The sequence below is a fragment of the Peromyscus maniculatus genome, chromosome 2, assembly GCF_049852395.1.
Source record: "Peromyscus maniculatus bairdii isolate BWxNUB_F1_BW_parent chromosome 2, HU_Pman_BW_mat_3.1, whole genome shotgun sequence".
Taxonomy (NCBI): domain Eukaryota; kingdom Metazoa; phylum Chordata; class Mammalia; order Rodentia; family Cricetidae; genus Peromyscus; species Peromyscus maniculatus.
This window is the reverse complement of record NC_134853.1, coordinates 117,062,618-117,079,350: the sequence shown is the minus strand read 5'-3', so window position 1 is coordinate 117,079,350 and position 16,733 is coordinate 117,062,618. Positions and strand designations below refer to the sequence as shown.

Below are 16,733 nucleotides of genomic sequence, written 5' to 3'. Positions count from 1 at the left end.
GACAGCTTCAGGTTTGTTTTTTCTTTTTTGTTTTTTTACTCCACCCATTTCACTGGATCCAAATGGGGATAAAATGAGATTACATTTGCGTGGTATAATATTCAGCATTTAAGGTATTCTTTATTAATCATACCAATATTCATTAAACACTTGAAACTTTGGTTTGAGTTGAAGGAGATTTAGAAATGGAGTATATACTCCTAAGATGTGAGGACATCCCAGAAGTAAATACTCTGTTTCTCTGCACATGATGACAATATGAAGTGAAAAACATGAACTGGAAAAAAATTATTCTGAACTTCTGAAGGAAGAGCTTTTGGAGCTGAGGGTTAAATGGGGGTTAAGAGTTAGCTATGTGAGCATAGGAAGAGAAACACACCCAATAACAAGAACAGTGTTGAAACACAGTCTAGTGGAAACCCCACAGGCATACTACCACATCAGGAGCCCAGCCCGAAGCGAACAATGGCTCCGGTGTGACATAACAGGAGTCTTTGCCCTAAGAGTATGAGGAGCCAGCTTCCTAGGAATGAGGAGTGAGTGTGTGGGCAATGAAACCAAGTCACATGTCACACCCACTCAGCTTCAGGCTGCTGGAGCTGATTTAAGGCTGGTAGGTGATTGCATGAATCTAGGAGAACACGGTGAAAGGGGGAACTAAGGTTGAAGTGATAAACTGAGAAGGCGGTGATAGAATCTAGAAAGATTTAAGAATGCCCCAGCCTTCCTGATGAAAGAACAACATGAAGGAAATGTCTCATGACCAGGGACCATACATATACTTGCCTAGACAAGAGTCCCTTCTGTTGCATCCATGTATCTTTGACAAACTTTGGTGGAACTGTGTGTTGTCTCCTTAACACTGGGTGAAAGAGAACAGAGAAGCAGTGGCAATGTTCCGTGGACCTAACCAAAATGAGCAGCAAGCTCCTTATATCCCCTTGGATGCTCGCAGGACCTTTCCCTAGACAGACATATGCAAACCTCTTCCTGTTAAGCAGATGTATGTTGTAACAAAGAGTAGTCTAAATTTGCTGATAAAATTCCTATGAACGAATTGTAATCCAAGACTAAAAGGTATTATGTATAAAAGAAAAATAATGGATGTATACTTCAAATGACAGTAGAGAAGTAGGTTGGTGAGGGTGGAAACTTCAGGATATAAAAAGGAGTCTCAGGCATAGGAACTTGAGAGACACTTCCCCTGTCCAACTACCTGGGTATGTATGACATATGTCAAGCTATGACACTTTGCTGCCTTCTGTAGGGAACCATGATCCTGACCTATTTCACCGGGCCACACAGGGACCGCAAAGAATGGGCTACTCCAGATACATTGAATCCGGAGCACTTTTTGGAGAATGGACAGTTTAAGAAGATAGAATCTTTTCTGCCATTCTCAATGGCTGAGTTGTGATGAGCAAAAAAACAGTTCAGAGCTCCTTCTTGGTCCTTTGCCCTCTTCTCTCTGCAGCCCTCTGCTTCAGGCGTATCCTCAGAATGTGGCCCTTCCTGTGGCTCCATCCCACTGTTGCTGTGAACAGGGACCGCCTAAGACCACCCTTATTTCTCTCTGGCTCTATTTTCTACATGTGGAAGAGACCCAAATCCTGCCTTCTCTTCACAAAGAAATCTGAATACCTGCCATATTTCTAGAATTTTAAAATGTTCAGAGTTATTTTAAGGGGATGCTCTCTTACCTTTTACTCAGAAATAGAGCTGTATATTAATAGGGGCATTGGATGAAGCAAGGAAGGACTCCCTACTTAACACAACGAGAACGGGAACAACAATTTTAAGTGGCATCTGGAGAATTCAACTCTTCTTATAAGTGCCAACTGCACTTTTGAAACCCAGTCAACACTTATGCATGATAACAAGATGAAGGATGTCACCTAGCATAAATCCTTCTGATAGAACAGATGCTGTATAGTCTAGCAATTCCTTCCAGTCACTCTGCTGAGAATAGCCTCAGATTTTATATCACAGTCCATAGTTGCAGCAACACTCTTTAGCTGAAACTCTGCTTGCTTCTAATGACATGAAATTCTGAGATGCTTCCCCAGGTGTTTGCGGCAACAGCAATAAGAGGAATCTTCAGACGATAATAACTTTAACATTTTATTTATCTTTTCCGGGGAATGGTCCACATATACCATAACATAAGTTTTAGGTCAAAATACAATCTATAAGAATAGATTCTTTCCCTTCATCTTATGTTCTACTGTATGGAACTCATGTTGTCAGTCTTGACACCAAGTGACTTTACCCACTAAGTCATATTGCTATCCCCACCAAGGCCTTTAAATTGAAGAACACTTTGGGGCAAGAAAATACTAGATAGGTGATTTGTCTTCAAATTTTATAAGTATCTTTCCTATAGGTGCATCCCTTTTTCCAAGTGTAAATAGTTTTTCCTGTTTTCATTATCTTTAAGATGATTTTTTAAAAAAGCAAACTGTGATTTGGTGGTGTCTTGCTATTTAGAATTGTATTGCGTTCTTTAAGTGCGGATTTCACGAACAAGTTTGCTTTCTATTGCTGTGAGAAACATCATAATGATAAGCCACTTGAAAAAGAAAGGGTTTCATTCATTTTACAGTTTACAGTCCTTCAGGAAGGGAAGTCAGGAGAGGAAGCTGAAGGCAGAATTTGAACATATACCATGGAGGAGTGCTGTTTACTGGCTTGCTCCTCATAACTTGCTCAACCAGCTTCCTTATATAACCCAGAACTACCTACACAGCTGTGGGAGTCCTGCATCAATTGTTCATCAGGAAATTACCCTATAGGCTTGCCTACGGGCAATCTTATGAATATATTTGCTCAGTTGAGGTTTCATCTTCCCAGATGACTCGAGCTTGTATCAAGTTGACAAAAAATGAACTAGAACACATGCCATCTCCTGTAATCTATTCATTCAGTAATTATTAGAGAGAAAATGAATGGTGTCTTCTTTCTTACTATAGGCAAACACAAATATTCTAAGAATATCCATTTTTATAACATGACTTAAGCTAAGCTTTATACTTCTAGTCAGGTTCTCTATTATAACCAGACTGAAGCTTGCCTCAAAATTTACAGCCCTTTTCACTTTTTAACTGAGTTCATATGTGTCAGTTAGTACCTCACTGTATAACAAGCAGTCTAAAATAGTATTACTCACAGTTACTGTTCACAGTGTACAGATCTGCTCAGTGGCTCCTCCGTGTGTAGGTGGACAGCTAGCTGACTGCAGAGAAAACAATGAGTTTTTAATAGACACAGTATTCTTCTCACATTATTTCCCCCCACTCCAGTAAACCAGCTGGCTTTTCATATGGTGATGATAATGTCCCCAGAGAGAGAATATAAACAGAGAAATCTGGTGGAGTCCAGGGTAGAGCTGGCACTGCATTCTGAACTTCCACTTTACACAGTAACTTCCATTGCATTCTGGTGGCTTAGACAAGGCACAAGGTCAGTCCCATCTCAAGGGGAGGCAAATTATTACAGTCTTTGATTGGAATAGCATCAAAGTCCCAGTACACGTACCCATAATGTGGAACCTAGGGAAGATGGTAACCAGAATTGTTTTGTTATCATCAGCTTTTTCTGATATAGAGGAATAAAATTTATTTGCCCAGGCATAAATAAAGACCAGTTAAATTAGCAGAGTGGAAATAGCTAGTGAGTTAGCATCATGCCAGTAGCTATCTGGATTTTCTGTCTTATTCCTACCTTTGGCCCCCGCTGCTTTTCCCACACTTGCTCTAGACTTTCTGGAAGCAGCCTTTATGAAAGCATGAAGTAAAGATATTCTCTTCTCTTGACAAAGATAAGTAGACATGGGATGAAAATTCTTGCATTATCAGGGCAGACTGCAAAATCATTCTTGAATTTTACATCCCCCCCCACAAGACAGAGTTTCTCTGTGTAGTTTTGCGCCTTTCCTGGAATTCGCTTTGGAGACCAGGCTGGCCTCGAACTTGCAGAGATCTGCCTGCCTCTGCCTCCCGAGTGCTAGGATTAAAGGCATGCACCACCACCGCCGGGCACATTTTTATTTATAGGCTAAAGCATAGGGCAGCTTATGGTAAACCAGACCTCCCCTCCTTAAAAGATAAAAACACTGGTTTACAGGAGCTAGACCTGGAAAGAACATTAAAAACAAACAAACAACAACAGCCATTTTCTTCATTTTAGTCGTGAGGCAGTTTGACTCCTATGTATAGTTTATTGTGAAGATCTAAGTACAGTTTTCATTGCATCTTTCTATCACTGACACAAAGACTTTGTTGGGGAAGGAGCAGAGAGTAATTTTTGGTTCTTAATATCAAACTTATTTGTCAATTTAGACAAAATCTTTGAAATTGGGCATTCCTTGTTTCATCCTTTTAAAATCCTGTTTGTTCCTTCTGGCTAATTATCATGATTGCCCAGTCATGGAGCTTGTATAGGAAACTTGCTGTGTGTTTCTCAAGTGAAAAAGATTTCACTGTGTGAAAATGAGTGAGTTAGTCACCGTCACATGGTGGTCCCTGATGGAGCTTGTTCTTGAACATGGGTTCTGGGTCAAGTTTTGTCCTGGAAGAGGAATACTTCTAGGAGAATTATGGGGATTTACAAGAGAGTTGACTGTATACAATTTTTTAAAATTGCCAAACATATTATCGAACATGCTGCTAAGGGTTTCTACTGATGTGGTTAAAACACCATGACCAAGGCAACTTGAGGAGGAAATGACCTATTTTGTCTCACAGCTCTCAAGTCACATTCCATCACTGAATGAAGTCAGGGCAGGAACTCACACAGTGCAGTGGCCTGGAGGCAGGAAGTGAAGCAGAGGCCTTGGAAGGGTGTTACTTCAGGTTTACTCTTCACAGCTTTCTGATCCTGCTTTCTTATACATCCTAGGATCATCTGCTGTGGGGTAGCACCACCCACAATGAGATAGGTCCTCCCATATCAATCACTAACTTAAAAAATTTACCACAGGCTTGCCCACAGGCCAGTCTCAGGGATATTCTCTCAATTGAGGTTCTGTCTTCACAAATGATTCTAACGTGTCAAGTTGGCATAAAAATAGCCAGCAAATAATAATAATAATAATAATAATAATAACAACAACAACAATAATAACCAGCAAAACTGATCCTTTTTTAACTTGACACAAAACCCCATCACTGTTAAACCATAACCTTTCCTTTCTTCTTCACCCCCAGGATCTCATATTAACATTAAATTAAATTAATATTAACAATATAACTTGTTCCGACTTTAAAAGCCCTGCACACAGCCTTTAAAACTTTGAACACTTTGAATTTCAGTCTCATTAAAGCATACAAAGTCTCTTTCAAAATTCAAACCTTCTCTAAAATATCCAAGGGCTCTCTAAAATTCCAACATTTCTCAACTGTGGGCTCCTATGAGACAAAAATCGAGTCCTGCACTTTTTTATTCCGGGAGGAAAGAATCTGGACACAGTTACATTCAAATCAAAGCAAAGTCTAACAGCTCAGTATCAGACTTCTGGGACTCTTGATCTAGTCTACATAGGGCTTGCACATAGCATACAGTCTAGTAGTTCAGGCTGGCCCCATTCCACAGCTACTGCTGGCCTTGTGGGGTTGACCCATTTTCAAAATGTTGGGAGTGTCTGTTGCAATTAGGCTACTCCTTCACCACTAGCCTCTCTGGATTTCTTAAGGGACTCTGAACTTTCCACAGGGTTCTAAGCCTCAGCTCTCTCCATGACCATTCATGCCTTCAAAGCCAGTCAACACATGAGTGACTCTTACACATGTTTGGCTGCTGGCATAAAATACAGCCTTAGCTCCCTCTGCATCACATTTTCTGTGTGCTAACTCTGAGGAAATACTCCCAGATTTATAATCCTCAATAATGCTAGTCTCCTCTTAATCACTGCTAACTGCTAAGCTCCAACTATCCAGCAGCAATTGTTCCAGTAAAGCAAAGATTTCATTTTGGCGGTGCTGGTCTCTTGGTAATCATGGAAGATTCTTCAGCTCCAGATGACCATTTAAAATATTGAATGGCTTTGAAATAGTCTTTGTGGAATTCTCAAACATCCTTCTAAAAATTCACAGCTATGACTCTATTGTCTGCATTGCTTTCAGGATTATCCTCCAAGTGCTCACAATACCTCACCAAGCTTTGAATACTCAATGGCTTTCCTAGTGTAAAGTTCTAAAGTCCTTCCCACAATCCTCTGAAAAAGAAATGGTCAGATCTGTCACAGCAACCTGGGGCAATTCATGCCTTAGTTAGGGATCTAGTTCTGTGATGAAACATCATGATCAAAGACAATTTGGGGAGAAAAAGGTTTATTTCTGCTTACAGCTGTCAAGTCATACTCTTATCACTAAATGAAGTCAGGGCTGGAACTTAAGGGAGGAACCTGGAGGCAGGAACTGAAGCAGAGAACATGAAGGAGCATTTATTGGACTTCGTTCCAAGGCTTGCTTAGCCTTCTATTCTTCTGCACACCAGGACCACATATTTAGGGCTGGCTCCACCTACAATGGACTCTCCCACACCAATCACTGACTAAAAATATGTAATAGGCTTACCCATAGGCCAGTTTAGTGGGACTATTTTCTCAATTGAGATTCCCTCTTCCCAAATGACTCTAGCTTGTGGCAACTAGACATAACACAAACCTACATAGACCTGTGACAGGATACAGATAAAAGAAGTGGAGATACATTAACCACTCACAGGCCACACAAGCACAAATTATGATAACATCATTGTGACACACCGTTACTGAATAGTTTTGTCCATAACATCTGATTTCATTTCTCTTCAACAAACTGTACAAGGTAGAGAGATAAATTTAAGCATGAAGGCATGGTCAATTTTGAAATATTATTTAATTTCATAGTTATAAACAAAGGTGGACAAGCAGCTTTAGAGTTGATATTGCATAATGCCTGCCACGAGGTTCAGGAGAATCTGTGCAAGAACATGGAGCTCTGATGTCCTCATGCTCACGGTTTTGTTTAGACTGCGGAATTGTAATCAGGTTTAATACTCTTCTTTATGCCTTCCTTTTGGACAATTTTTGATAGTGGCTACATATCACTTAAGAATGATGGAAGCTGTTAGCAATGTACATAAGAGACACTGATGTAGTAATTGTGTGTGGTACTGCAAGGCAAAAGGCTTGAAGCAGATACTCCCTCAGAGAAAATTCATGAAAAGCCTAGAGAGGAATTGAAGTTGGACCACAGTCTATGTGTGAGCCTTTAAAAGATAAACATTGTGGTACTAGAAATATGGCTCAGCAGTTAGGAGCACTGGCTGCTCTTCCAGAGGACCCAGGTTCAGCCAGCACCTACATGGCTGCTCACTATTGTCTGTAAAGCCAGTTCCAGAGAGTCCAACACCCTCACACAGGCATACATGCAGGCAAAACACTATTAAAAGAAGTTAATTTTTTTTTAAAAGACAAACATTGCTACTTTTTATGGGCCTGGATTGGGTACAAATAAGAAATTAAAAGGCAAGAAAAAAATCATACAATAGATAACATCAGGTAATATCTCTGACATAGGAGGCGAATAAAAATATTTTTATTATAGGAGAAGAAACACAGACATACAGTAAGGCAAATTGAAAGAAAATTCCCTACAAAGTAAATGGGTGGAGGTACTTGGGAAACTGAAGTCTAGCCTTTATAGGAGGGCTAGAAGTTTGAGGGCCTTTTGTGGTCTGGAATGGAGTCCTCTTCCCCTAATTTAGGATTCATCCATTGCAATAAAGATATGAATGGTGACTTGTAACTTTGGGCAAACCTGCCTGGCTTATCTTTGCAGCCAGAACCTGTAAGTCTGCAGGGGTTTTGAGTACTACACCCAAGCCTTTAAATAAAGCTGCCAGGCCTTTGTCTCAGGTCAGAAGTGAAGCTCCAGATGAACCGATTACTTATATTGTTCTATTATTAAATAAAACTTGGGAGTCAGATATTGGGGTAAAAATCTGATAGATCCAAAGAGCAATGGAGGAGCGATTATCTAACCCTACCTCTCTACAACTCCAGATCAAAGGTGTGCAAATCTTTTTAAGTTCCTTCCTATTCCTTCCTGTGTCTCTCTATCTTAATCTGGGTCCACCAAAAACTCTATGGTTAATACTGGCCATCTGAATGTTGACTCTGCCCTCTGATTTCAAGGTTTAACTTTATTGTCAGTCTTGGAAGTGTCAGCGTGTGGTCAAAATATCCCACAACACAGAAGGGTGCAGAAGAAGCTAAAATTTTGGCATCTTTATTATCCATTGGTGGTCCCTTTGCCTGCCAGCCTGCCAGCCAGCATGCCTGCCTGTCTGCCTGTCAGGGATTTGTCTAACTTCTAGCCCCTAATTCCTCCTTCTCAGAGGTCACCTTAGCTGCAGTTAGGAGTTTGGAGGCACAGGCCACTCTAACTTCTTTGACCTGACAGAAGGAGAAATGGAGAAAAGGCCTGCAGTCAGAGTGCCCTGGAGAAGTGTAACCTAGCAGGCCAGGATAAAACTTAACTAATGGTGAAGATCCAGAACATAATACAGTCATTTGATGAGAGTGTGTGATACTGAGCATGCTATGTGGGTGAGGCAGCAACTATAGCATGCACAAAGCAAGACAGTTTGTGCTGTTATAATTCCTACAGAGAGGTCATTAAGCAAATCATCAAGGCAGTTTTACCCTTATTAGAGGAGTAGATCAGGCAAGAATACTATTCAAAAATCCCTTAGCAACCTCTGTCATAAATGTCATCAAGATTGATTTCTTTGCCAACATTGTCTGCTGCAAGGAATACACCATAGAAAGGGCCATTAGCCTGGTTCAAGAATTCAGAAACTTATCAGCCAGTTTAAGTTGAGAAGCTGGCAATTATCTTTCTTGTATCATAACTTTATGGAGAACATCTAGAAACAAAGTTAATGAGGGAAATTCTTAACATCTCAAGTAATGTAAATATTTTCAATAAAGTGAAATTTAATGGTGTAGCTGGCTGGACCATTCACCAGAGCCCTATAAAAGGGCAAGATCATAGATATGGTCTTCTCTATATTTAGACTCACATAAGTTTTGCTTGACAGATCAAAGTGTAACTTCAGTTGTTCATTACACTAGACTTCTATATGAGGCATCAGATGCCTGGAAACTTTTCAAGAGGAATCAGTGACAGAAGTCAATGCCTTCCTGCCCATGAATGAGATTCCATTCCTGTTGAGGGAATAACCAGGCATCTGTACCTAATTTCTGATCTACAGGAGAAATGTTTCCTACAGGTATTGTAAGACAGTCCAGGAACCCCATGGACATCAGTTAGGGATCCCAAATAATTTCCCCAAACCTGTGAGTTTGATAACAGAGAAGCTTTTTACAAATCAGAGAACATAGGAAGTTAGGGTGCTCAAGGAAAACAAGGACATTTTACAGCTGTGAAAATTTCTCTTTCCAAAAAGTGTTCCATAGTTGGTAAATAATTAGTAATAATAATAATAATAAACAATATTTTTACATTTGACCTTGGCATTCAAGAAGATGGGCCAAATTTTCCTGGCTATACAGATATTGCAGTGTTGAACTGAGCCAATGTCATGATGTCCTATATCTGGGTCAGTTTTCTTATCAAGGAGAGAATCACTGGTGAGAAATGGTTGTCTAAATAACATCCAATATGTTAACTTGAGTATAGAGCCTATGTGAGGATGAGTTAAAGGCCTTGCTCGACTGTTGCTTTGCTTGGAAGCATGGAGGAAATTTTTCCTCTGTGTTGACCCTTATATTTTTAAACTAGAAACTGGCTAGTAGAGTCTCCATGGCCTCCCTTAACTGAAACAGATGACTCCTCCCCATTCATGACATTTAGTTTTGTTTTTCCTATTAAAAATGTTCTAAGAGACAGAATGCTTGATTTTCAAAGACCATCCTCTAATTTCTTTAAACTTTATAAGGTCATAGGGTAGATGACAATCTGCATTTGTGATCAAGCAGGATTAAGTTGACAGGGATATCTGCCTTTACCAGTGTCCGACTTTCCACAATAAATTTGCAACAACCAATAGCTGGAAAACCCATGTCTGAAAATGAATGCCCAAATCCTGAAACCTTAATAAGTACCTTCCCTCCTATAAAGAGATCAAGTTATGGAGGAGGTTTACTTTCTCTCTGGCAAATGACCATTGGCTCAGTGGAATTCAGACGTTTGACACTTGATTCCCATAAGCCCTGTTTCTCCTTAGGCTCTACTAACAAGAAGGCTCTGTGAACATAATTGGGTCCAAATTCTTCCACTATCTCCTGAAAGGACAGTATCCCAGGAGATACTGAAGCCATTGCCTCATGGTAGAAAGACATTGGGTTCTGTAATCTGTGTCTCTGCTGATCAAATTTTCCCCAATGTTTATAGAGGCAACTGAGTGGTGACTTCAGAGAAACTTTAGAGCCAGTTTATCACAACTCCATAAGAAAAGTAGGATAAATAATGGAGAATTCTTGGGGTAAGGTTGTTCCTACTCCCACCTGCATTCTCTAGCCTTTCTGTAGGACAATTCCATCCTATATATCAGTGGGGATCAGCTAGTGTAGTTGTCTGGCCCAAAGAGGGGTCAGACACTTCTATACTCACACTTGGCTCAGTGCCTGCAATGTCCTGATTTCCTCTCTTCAATTCCTTTTAGAGCACCACTCTGCAGAAAGGATGGCCATCAATGTCACTGACATCAATCAAGGTGGAAGAGGACAGTGGGCATAGGAGAAAAATGACTTTTAGTTTAGGCATATTTTGATGACACACTTACATGTTTGTGTTTCATTGTGTGGGTTGAAAAGCATCAGTAGTTTAGCAGCTGAACTATGGTCAATTGTATCAGTGATGTTTGTTAACTGAGTTTTGAAAGCTCTTAGACTGAGTCACTCTTGAACTTCTTTTCTACCTTCCTACACACTGCTCTCACCAAGAGTTTCCTGCCCATGAAGGCATTTGATTTGCAATTTAGGGCCTCCAGATTGTGTGCAAAACAGATGCCAGACATAAATAAGCAGCTAAATACAAATTTCATGGTCAACTCAGAACTTGAATCAGGTACTTGAGATATTAGTCCCTGGAGCCACTAATACCAGCTGAGAAAATGACAGGTCTTCTGTTTTGGTCCCACAGGAAAGCGAACTTACCCTGGAGAACAACTGGCCATGTCTGAGCTGTTCATTTTCTTCACTGCTCTTTTGCAAAAATTTACCTTCAAGCCCCCAGTCAATGAGAAGTTGAGTATGAAGTTTAGAATGGGCCTGACCCTTTCCCCAATCAGCTACTGCATCTGTGCTGTCCCCAGACTGTGATGTCCAAGAAGGAAAGAGAAAGGAGTTCAAGAAGAACTGACATGTGCTCTCAAGCTACTGGGGCCTGCTCACATGGGAGGGACAGGATGAAGGCAACGGAAGAAAGATGGAACGATGTAGACAAATGAAATTGGATATTATTCCAAGACAATTGTTATCTCCATGTCTCTGGGCAAATCACTTATATGCTCAGTGACACATCTTTTTGTCTAAAAGTGGCAGAGAGTGATGATTCTTTTAATAAGCCAAGTATTTATGTAAGTCAGAGGAAATGGTGGAATAAAAATTATCTAAATTATAAATAGGATCATAGAAGTTATATCTTCTATTTCTATCATTCACTCACCCCATCATAGGTGTGTACTTCCTTCTGACCTATTCAAACAGTTCATTTGGACAAGGAAAAAGAGTGAAAAATAGAACTAGCTCTTGGGAGAGCCACAATGGTTGACCATAAAGTCTTTTCCAATTTGCAGATCTGTGGCTGCCTCATCTTACTCTGTCTGAATGGTCCTCCCAGAAGTCAGCAGGGCAGAGTGATTCCCTAGTCACAAGCAGGTAAAGCAAGTGGTGCTAAAGTAGTTTCTATGGCATACTTATGGTAGAGGACCTTGATTATGGTCCAGCACCAGCTTGGTTGTGATCACAGATACCCAAACCATGGAAGTAGGTTTGGGGAGAAAATGGGAAACGTTCTCTCTACCTAGTACATCCTAGCCTTGCATTTTCCATCACACATTTATGCCCTGCCTTTTCACATAGGACTAGGGTGTGTAGGGTGTGGACATCTCTTACAACTAGCCTGTATGCTTTAGTGGCTCACATCACAAGTCTGAAACTACAGGATGCTGGCAGAATATTTATATCAGAGTATTGGAAATGGTATAATAGGGCCAGATCCTGGTAGATGTGGTCACTAAAAGAGAAAAGGCAGTTTCAAAGGCCAAACATATATAAGTCATTTTGAGTAGATTATATTGGTGGTGGGACTGAACCACACTAAATCATCTAGGTCACTTGGTAATCTCTAGATGTCTATCACTGATCACATACAACAGGTAAAATTACAAGTTATTGAGGGCTGTCATCATCAAAATCCAACTTACTTGGGTACTGTCATCATCAAAATCCAACTTACTTGTACTTTAATGTAACCAGATGAGAGAATAACACCTTATCCTTGGTTCTAGGCCTGGTTATTGTGGTATGCCTTTACAATCTCAGTCATGCTTATCAATTTATAAGATAAAATACTTCCTACTCCTAATGATAAGGCATTTATCAGCCTGTGCTGTGCATGTGATACTAGACAGATGGTATTATTATTATATCCACCCAGGTGTTCAGTCCTTTTTTTATTCTCAAAGTGGAGACAATCTGCTTATTAAATGGAGAGTTTCTGGGTAAGGCATATTCTGAGAAGCCACTGTTTTCCACAATACAGAGTAATCTAATGCTTCACCCAGCCTGAACTCAACACAATGAATATAGTAAATATAAAAATGCTGAGGCCTCACCCTGATCCAAGGGATGCAATGGGACCCAGTACCAAGTATTATGTTATCATAAGGAAACTGAAACTTGGGAAATATTTGACTATGATTCCTAATGAAAATTCCCACATAAACCTACATCTCCTTGGTTTTCTAAGTTGATTAGAAGTGGTATGTGTCTCCATCCCATGCATGAACTGTACAAAGATTGTGTGATGCTATTTTCAACCACCTTTCCTCACTTTAAATGCTCCAATACCCCTTCTGTACCTTGCATATAATAGACTTTCCTACACTACCTGTTGTGTGAGCATTGTTCCCATAGCAACTTGTTGTCTCCCCTGGGAGGAATGCCTACTCCTGCCCAAGGAATGCTGCATGTAAGATGCTCCCTTTCCCCTAACATAGGGCATTCAATGGCATTATGCAAACAGCCCCCATTTGATGTGAGACTTTCTGCCTCTGAGCACATCTGGTGAGAGTGATGAGAATTCTATGTCCCTTCCTTGAGCCCTGAGCTATCTTGGAATAAGTTTCAGAGAAGTACAGTAAAGGACTCTGAAGCAGTAATTGCCTGGGGTTCTCTGGTTCTGTTGAACATCAAATTCTACTTCAGTCACTTGCAAGACACAACAACCATCCCTTCTCAATTTTTGCTTGGTACATGGTGTTTAAACCATCTGACAGGAAATGAGTGTATTTTACCAAAAGTGTAGTATAAATCCTCTCTCTATCACTCTCTTACAAACACATAAAATATCTTGGAGTAACTCTAACCAAGCAAGTGAAAGACTTGTATGACAAAAACTTCAAGTCTTTGAAGAAAGAAATTGGAGAAGATATTAGAAGATGGAAAGATCTCCCATGTTCATGGATCAGTAGGATTAACATGGTAAAAATGGCCATCTTACCAAAAGCACTTTCCAGAATCAATACAATCACTATTAAAATTCCAACACAATTCTTTTTGCACCTTGAAAGGACAATTTTCAGCTTCATATGAAAAAAACAAAAAAACCCAAGATATCTAAATAATCCTGACCAATAAAAAAAACTACTGCTGCCGGGTGGTGGTGGCGCACGCCTTTAATCCCAGCACTCGGGAGGCAGAGCCAGGCAGATCTCTGTGAGTTCGAGGCCAGCCTGGGCTACCAAGTGAGCTCCAGGAAAGGTGCAAAGCTACGCAGAGAAACCCTGTCTCGAAAAACCAAAAAAAAAAAAAAAAAAAAAAAAAAAAACTACTGCCATTCTAAAAATTTCAAGTTATACTATAGAACAATAGTAATAAAATGCATATGTTGGCATTAAAAACAGACAAGTTGATCGATGGAATCTTATTGAAGACCCAGATATTAATCTACACACATACAGACACCTGATATTTTACAAAGAAGCCAGAAATATATACTGGAAAGAAGAAAGCATTTTCAACAAGTGGTGTTGGTCAAACATGACGCCTGCTTATAGAGAAATGCAAATAGATCCATGCTTATCATACCCACAAAGCTCAAGTCCAAGTGGATCAAACACCTCAACATAAAACCAGATACAATGAACCTGATAGATGAGAAAATAGGGAATAGCCTTGAACACATTGACACAGGACATGAATTTCTGAACTGAACACTGATAGTGTAGGAACTGAGACCAACAATTGATAAATGGAACCTAGTGGAACTGAAAAGCTTTTACAAGGCCAAGGACAACAGGACAAAGCAGTAGCCTACAGAATGGAAAAGATTTTTACCAACTCTACATCGGACAGAGGACTTATTTCCAAATTATATAAAGGAAAAAAAACCAAATAATTCAATTTAAAAATGGGGTACAGATCTAAACAGAGAATTCTCAATGGGGAAATCTCAAATGACTGATAAACACTTAAATGTTCTACATTCTTATCTATCAGGGAAATGCAAATCAAAACTATTTTGTGATTTCATGTTACAGGTCTCAGAATGGCTAAAATCAATAACACCAGTGACAGCTCAGGCTAGTGAAGATATGGAGCAAGGGGAATGCTCCTCCATTTCAAGTGGGAGTGCAAACTTGTACAGCCACTGTGGAAAGCAATATGGTAGTTCCTCAGGAAGTGGGGAACTGATCTACCTCAAGATCCAGCTGTACCACTCTTGCACATATGTCCCAAGGATGATTCATCCTACCACAAGGACACTTGCTCACTTTTATTGTAGTTTACTCATAATAGCCAGAAACTGGAAACAACCTATATGCCCCTCAACAAAAGAATAGATAAAGAAAATGTGGTAAATTTACAAAATGGAGTACTACTCAGCTGTTAAAAGAATGGCATCATGAAATTTGTAGGCAAATAGATGGAACTAGAAAAAAAAATAACCTGAGTGAGATAATCCAGACCCACCTGAAAGGTAAGTATGGTTATGTATTCACTTATAAGTGGATATTAGCCATTAAATAAATGATAACTAAGCTATAATCTGTAGACCCAGAGAGGTCAGGTAAAGAGGAGGGGTCTAGGAGGAAATCATGGATCTCCCTGGGAGGGGGAGAATAGATTTTATGACAGATTGGGGAAGGTGGGGCCAGAAGCTGGGGACAGTGTTCAGGAGGAGATGGCTGGAACTGTGGGGCATTTGGTGGGATAGCATACAAATCTAGCACAGTAGAAACTTTCTGAAATCAGTGAAGGTGATCCTAATGGGGACTACTAGTAATGGGGGATACAGAGTTTCAACTGGCCATCTCTTGTAGCCAAGCAAGGATTCCAGTGATAGGATGGGGTTGAATTCAATAGCATTGTTAGGCAAGGGGGTCTCATGGAAGTCCATAGACAACCCAGGGTGTTCCTAAGTAAGACAAATGGTTGCTTTCTGCAAACTGATAGTAGGACCTCTTTACCAAGGACAATACCCACACAACTCATTGAACATGGAGAAGTCAAGCTGGTGCCTACATGGAGACTTCACCCCTACATTCTAGTCTCTTTGGTGTGGGAAGACACTCTGTAGGTTACAAAAAGAGAAGCATGTACACCAATCCAGCCACAAAATCTTTGACCTATAATCTGTCCTGCCTACAAAACATGCTAAGGCAATGGTGGCAAGAACTTATGAGAGTAGTAAACCAATGTCTGATTTGATTTACAGCCCACTCCACAAGAAGGAACCAAATAGCACCAGAGACTAGATAGCCTCGAGACCTAGGGTAAAACTCAACACTACTGGTCTGAAAAAAATCAATAAAGTGACTACTAATGATATTTTGCTAAACTCATAGATCAGTACCTTATTCATTGTCATTGGAGAAGATTCTTCTGGCAGCAGATGAGAACACATGTAAAGACCCACATTATGTGCAGAGAGTCTAAATGGGATGTTTCCATCAAATTTCTTCCCTTGGAGCTCAGGGAATATGTGGAAGAGGAGGCAGAAAAAGTATAAGAGCCAGAGGGGATGGAGAACAAGGAACCAGAGAATAAGGACCTCTGAATCAACTAAGCAGGGCACATATGAGTTCACAGAGACTGAAGCAGCAAGCACAGGACCTACATGGGTCTGCATCAGGTCCCTCTGCATATACACCATAGCTTAATATTTTTTATGAGACTTATGACTATGAGAATGAATAGCTCTTTTCCTCCTGTAGGGTTACTGTGTTCAACTTTCATATGATAATTTTTATCTTATTCTATTTTATTTTGTCATGTTTGGCTATTATCTCTTACAAGCCTGTTCTTTTCTAATGAGAGACAGAAAAAGAGTGGACCCAGAGGGGAAGGGATATGGAAAGTAACTGGGAGAAGTAGAGGAAGAAGCTATAATCAGGATATATTGTATGAAAAAATAATCTATTTTTAATAAAAAGAAAAAAAAACAAGGCAGGTTGGAAGAATACAAGTTAAGCTTTACTAAGTCTCTGTTCCTATTCAT

The 16,733-nt window shown here is 40.0% G+C and overlaps 1 pseudogene; it reads left to right on the top strand.

The window, feature by feature from the left end:
• LOC102917396 (cytochrome P450 2J5-like) overlaps nt 1–11,601 on the top strand; it is a 29,055-nt pseudogene extending 17,454 nt beyond the window's left edge.
• The last annotated feature ends 5,132 nt before the right edge of the window (nt 11,602–16,733 follow it).